At 44.5% G+C, this 6,000-nt stretch overlaps 1 protein-coding gene across 2 annotated transcripts in view; it reads right to left on the reverse strand.

Annotated features, from left to right (window-relative positions):
* LOC120050903 (rho GTPase-activating protein 29-like) overlaps positions 1-5,848 on the reverse strand; it is a 107,652-nt gene extending 101,804 nt beyond the window's left edge. For both annotated transcript variants that reach the window (XM_038997425.1, XM_038997424.1), the window contains exon 1: positions 5,688-5,848. The gene's annotated coding sequence lies outside the window, so the exon portion shown is untranslated. The remainder of the gene's footprint in view (positions 1-5,687) is intronic.
* Between the last annotated feature and the right edge of the window lie 152 nt (positions 5,849-6,000).

The raw sequence follows: 6,000 nt of genomic DNA on the forward strand, positions 1-6,000 counted from the left end.
ATCACATCTCTAACAACTAATCAACAACTGAGAGAATGTGCTCGGTAACAAGGCAACCAGGGTCTTTCAGAGGCCCTGTCTGTCTGTCTGTCTGTCTGTCTGTCTGTCTGTCTGTCTGAGCCTGACTGAGGTCTGGAGACCCTGTCTGTCTGTCTGTATGGAGGCATAATAAGTGCTTGAGAGTGGCCCTGTTTAATTTGGGTGGAAGAAGAAGGGAAGACAAACAAATGCAGGCCTAGCTAGCAGCTCTCCTTAGCATCGTCTCAACATCACACTACTGGCCTAGCTAGCAGCTCTCCTTAGCATCGTCTCAACATCACAGTACTGGCCTAGCTAGCAGCTCTCCTTAGCCTCATCTCAACATCACACTACTGGCCTAGCTAGCAGCTCTCCTTAGCATCATCTCAACATCACACTACTGGCCTAGCTAGCAGCTCTCCTTAGCCTCATCTCAACATCACACTACAGGCCTAGCTAGCAGCTCTCCTTAGCATCGTCTCAACATCACACTACTGGCCTAGCTAGCAGCTCTCCTTAGCATCATCTCAACATCACACTACAGGCCTAGCTAGCAGCTCTCCTTAGCATCATCTCAACATCACACTACTGGCCTAGCTAGCAGCTCTCCTTAGCATCATCTCAACATCACACTACAGGCCTAGCTAGCAGCTCTCCTTAGCATCATCTCAACATCACACTACTGGCCTAGCTAGCAGCTCTCCTTAGCCTCATCTCAACATCACACTACTGGCCTAGCTAGCAGCTCTCCTTAGCATCGTCTCAACATCACACTACTGGCCTAGCTAGCAGCTCTCCTTAGCATCATCTCAACATCACACTACTGGCCTAGCTAGCAGCTCTCCTTAGCATCATCTCAACATCACACTACTGGCCTAGCTAGCAGCTCTCCTTAGCATCATCTCAACATCACACTACAGGCCTAGCTAGCAGCTCTCCTTAGCATCGTCTCAACATCACACTACTGGCCTAGCTAGCAGCTCTCCTTAGCCTCATCTCAACATCACACTACTGGCCTAGCTAGCAGCTCTCCTTAGCATCGTCTCAACATCACACTACTGGCCTAGCTAGCAGCTCTCCTTAGCCTCATCTCAACATCACACTACTGGCCTAGCTAGCAGCTCTCCTTAGCATCATCTCAACATCACACTACAGGCCTAGCTAGCAGCTCTCCTTAGCATCATCTCAACATCACACTACTGGCCTAGCTAGCAGCTCTCCTTAGCATCATCTCAACATCACACTACTGGCCTAGCTAGCAGCTCTCCTTAGCATCATCTCAACATCACACTACTGGCCTAGCTAGCAGCTCTCCTTAGCCTCATCTCAACATCACACTACTGGCCTAGCTAGCAGCTCTCCTTAGCATCGTCTAAACATCACACTTCTGGCCTAGCTATCAGCTCTCCTTAGCATCGTCTCAACATCACACTACAGGCCTAGCTAGCAGCTCTCCTTAGCATCATCTCAACATCACACTACTGGCCTAGCTAGCAGCTCTCCTTAGCATCATCTCAACATCACAATACTGGCCTAGCTAGCAGCTCTCCTTAGCATCATCTCAACATCACACTACTGGCCTAGCTAGCAGCTCTCCTTAGCATCATCTCAACATCACACTACTGGCCTAGCTAGCAGCTCTCCTTAGCATCATCTCAACATCACACTACTGGCCTAGCTAGCAGCTCTCCTTAGCATCGTCTCAACATCACACTACTGGCCTAGCTAGCAGCTCTCCTTAGCATCGTCTCAACATCACACTACTGGCCTAGCTAGCAGCTCTCCTTAGCATCATATCAACATCACACTACTGGCCTAGCTAGCAGCTCTCCTTAGCCTCATCTCAACATCACACAATACAGTGCATTGGGAAATTATTCAGACCACTTCACTTTTTCCACATTATGTTACATTACAGCCTTATTCTAAAATTTATTAAATAATTTTCCCCACCATCAATCTACACAATACCATAATGACAAAGATAAACAATAAAATACACTTAAATATCACATTGACATAAGTATTCAGACCCTTTACTCAGTACTTTGTTGAAGCACCTTTGGCAGCGATTACAGCCTTGATTCTTCTTGGGTTTGACACTACAAGCTTGGCACACCTGTATTTGGGGAGCTTCTCCCATTCTTCTCTGCAGATCCTCTCAAGCTCTGTCAGTTTGGATGGGGAGCGTCGCTGCACAGCTGTTTCAGGTCTCTGCAGAGATGTTTGATCAGGTTCGAGTCCGGGCTCTGAAAAACATTCAGAGACTTGTCCCAAAGCTACTCCTACGTTGTCTTGGCTGTGTGCTTAGGGTCGTTGTCCTGTTGGAAGGTGAACCTTCACCCCAGTCTGAGGTCCTGAGCGCTCTGGAGGAGGTTTTCATCAAGGATCTCTCTGTACTTTGCTCCGTTCATCTTTCTCTCGATCCTGACTAGTCTCCCAGTCCCTGCCGATGAAGAATATGCCCACAGCATGATACTGCCACCACCATGCTTCACCGTAGGGATAGTGCCAGGATTCCTCCAGACGTGAAGCTTGGCATTCAAGCCAAAGAGTTCAATCTTGGTTTCATCAGACCAGAGAATCTTGTTTATCATGGTCTGAGAGTCTTTAGGTGCCTTTTGGCAACTCCAAGAGGGCTGTCATGTGCCTTTTACTGAGGAATGGCTTCCGTCTGGCCACTCTACCATAAAGGGCTGATTGGTGGATTTCTGCAGAGACTGTTGTCCTTCTGGAAGGTTCTCCCATCCCCACAGAGGAACTCTGGAGCTCTATCAGAGTGACCATCGGGTTCTTGGTCACCTCCCTGACCAAGGCCCTTCTCCCGCGATTGCTCAGTTCGGCTGGGAGGCCAGCTCTAGGAAGAATGTTGGTGGCTCCAAACTTCTTCCATTTAAAAATGATGGAGGCTACTGTGTTCTTTGGGACCTTCAATGCTGCAGAAATGTTTTGATACCCTTTCCCAGATCTGTGCCTCGACACAATCCTGTCTTGGGGGCCTTTGTGTGCCTTTCCAAATCATGTCCAATCAATTGATTTTACCACAGGTGGACGCCAATCAAGTTGTAGAAACATCTCAAGGATAAGCAATGGAAACGGGCTGCACCGGAGCTCAAATTTGAGTCTTTTAGAAAAAGGATCTGAATTCTAATGTAAATTAAAAATTAAAAATATATATAGATTTGCAAAAAATTCTGTTTTCACTTTTAAATTATGTAGATTGATGAGGAAAAAATATAATTTAATACATTTTAGAATAAGGCTGTAATGTAGCAAAATGTGGAAAAAGTTAAGCGGTCTGAATACTTTCCAGAATACACTGTAATTATAAATATGACATCAAAATGTTGAAAATCTGAGAATGAGCTCGTGGTGGTTGGCGAACCCTCAACCTCCTGGCCCGTAGCCCTCCGTGGGATCGACTGTGCCACAAAAGAAAGCTGAAGTGGCAAAGTTGTTACCCACATTTATAAACACAGGGTCGTTACCCACGTTTATAAACACAGGGTCGTTACCCACGTTTATAAACACAGGGTCGTTACCCACGTTTATAAACACAGGGTCGTTACCCACGTTTATAAACACAGGGTCGTTACCCACGTTTATAAACACAGGGTCGTTACCACGTTTATAAACACAGGGTCGTTACCCACGTTTATAAACACAGGGTCGTTACCCACGTTTATAAACACAGGGTCGTTACCCACGTTTATAAACACAGGGTCGTTACCCACGTTTATAAACACAGGGTCGTTACCCACGTTTATAAACACAGGGTCGTTATCCACGTTTATAAACACAGGGTCGTTACCCACGTTTATAAACACAGGGTTGTTACCCACATTTATAAACACAGGGTTGTTACCCACATTTATAAACACAGGGTTGTTACCCACGTTTATAAACACAGGGTTGTTACCCACGTTTATAAACACAGGGTTGTTACCCACGTTTATAAACACAGGGTCGTTACCCACATTTATAAACACAGGGTCGTTACCCACGTTTATAAACACAGGGTCGTTACCCACATTTATAAACACAGGGTCGTTACCACGTTTATAAACACAGGGTCGTTACCACGTTTATAAACACAGGGTCGTTACCCACGTTTATAAACACAGGGTCGTTACCACGTTTATAAACACAGGGTCGTTACCCACATTTATAAACACAGGGTCGTTACCCACATTTATAAACACAGGGTCGTTACCCACGTTTATAAACACAGGGTCGTTACCCACGTTTATAAACACAGGGTCGTTACCCACGTTTATAAACACAGGGTCGTTACCACGTTTATAAACACAGGGTTGTTATCCACGTTTATAAACACAGGGTTGTTACCCACGTTTATAAACACAGGGTCGTTACCCACATTTATAAACACAGGGTTGTTACCCACGTTTATAAACACAGGGTTGTTACCCACGTTTATAAACACAGGGTCGTTACCCACGTTTATAAACACAGGGTCGTTACCCACGTTTATAAACACAGGGTCGTTACCCACGTTTATAAACACAGGGTCGTTACCCACGTTTATAAACACAGGGTCGTTACCCACGTTTATAAACACAGGGTCGTTACCCACGTTTATAAACACAGGGTCGTTACCCACGTTTATAAACACAGGGTCGTTATCCACGTTTATAAACACAGGGTCGTTACCCACGTTTATAAACACAGGGTCGTTACCCACGTTTATAAACACAGGGTCGTTATCCACGTTTATAAACACAGGGTTGTTACCCACGTTTATAAACACAGGGTTGTTACCCACGTTTATAAACACAGGGTCGTTACCCACGTTTATAAACACAGGGTCGTTACCCACGTTTATAAACACAGGGTTGTTATCCACGTTTATAAACACAGGGTCGCTAGTTATTATTTGAGGTCATAAACATTATTTTCAGTTAATTATACGAGGGGGGAGGGTGTTCAATTTATTTGACAGTACAAGAGGGTCATGTGAAAATATTTTTAAAGTTGAGGAGGGGGGTGAATATTTGGATGACACCTTGAGTTGGATCAGCCCCTCCCCCTAGTAAATTGGACCAGCCCCCCCGTAAATTGGACTAGCCCCTCCAAGTAATTTTCGATCTGTCCTGTATTAAGATAAAAAACGCATAAAGATGATCATATAACTAAGGAAAGTGTTTTGTTCATAATAACACATTTTTTATTTTTGATATCACACTTTCTCGCTAACGCTGTATGTAGCACCTTGCAAATGACAAGAGTAGGATTATAGCCTACAATGTGTTGATAGGCTACATTCTAGTTAAAGGGAGCATTGTATCTAATTTGTATGAGTTATTACGGTAATATGAACACGTTTATGTTTTATAAACACGTTTCTGGTTATAAGTGGACAACATTTTACACAAATTCTCCTGGATCTCCTTATCCAAATGATCTGACCTAACTGTACAGAAATGTCTGCATCACGCAGCCAAAAAGTAATTCCATTGCTGAGATAAAATGCATTTCCTATTTATTTATTTTTTCCAATACTTAGCCAAAAATCACATCGTTTTATATAGAGGTATTCACTTCTTCACCTCTCTAGGTGCCTATATGCGAGCGATGGTTCAGTCAATCTAAGAGTCAACGCCAGTTAGAAGTATTTCATCAAATAGGCTACAGCAGCCTAGCCCACTCACCTGCTGTACGCTCCTGAAACATTACACCTTGTAAAAACCCCGCTATCGTAGATTACTCTTGAAATGCACAACAGAATCAATGTGCCTTTCCTAAAGCCTCTCTGTCTGAGTCGCTACTAAAACTTCCCTAAATTGTGATTTTTTTGGTCGGACGTCCGCCTCTCCGCTCACTCTCGGTGCACGAATATCCTCCTCCCCTTCTCACGTGACTCAGTGGGCAACTTGTGATTGGTTGGTCTAGGCGACTTGGGACCCAAACCTCTTCTTCACATCCCCTCCCCTAACATCAGGTGTCTTATATTTTGGTGTGTCG

The sequence above is a fragment of the Salvelinus namaycush genome, chromosome 7 (assembly GCF_016432855.1).
Source record: "Salvelinus namaycush isolate Seneca chromosome 7, SaNama_1.0, whole genome shotgun sequence".
Lineage (NCBI taxonomy): Eukaryota > Metazoa > Chordata > Actinopteri > Salmoniformes > Salmonidae > Salvelinus > Salvelinus namaycush.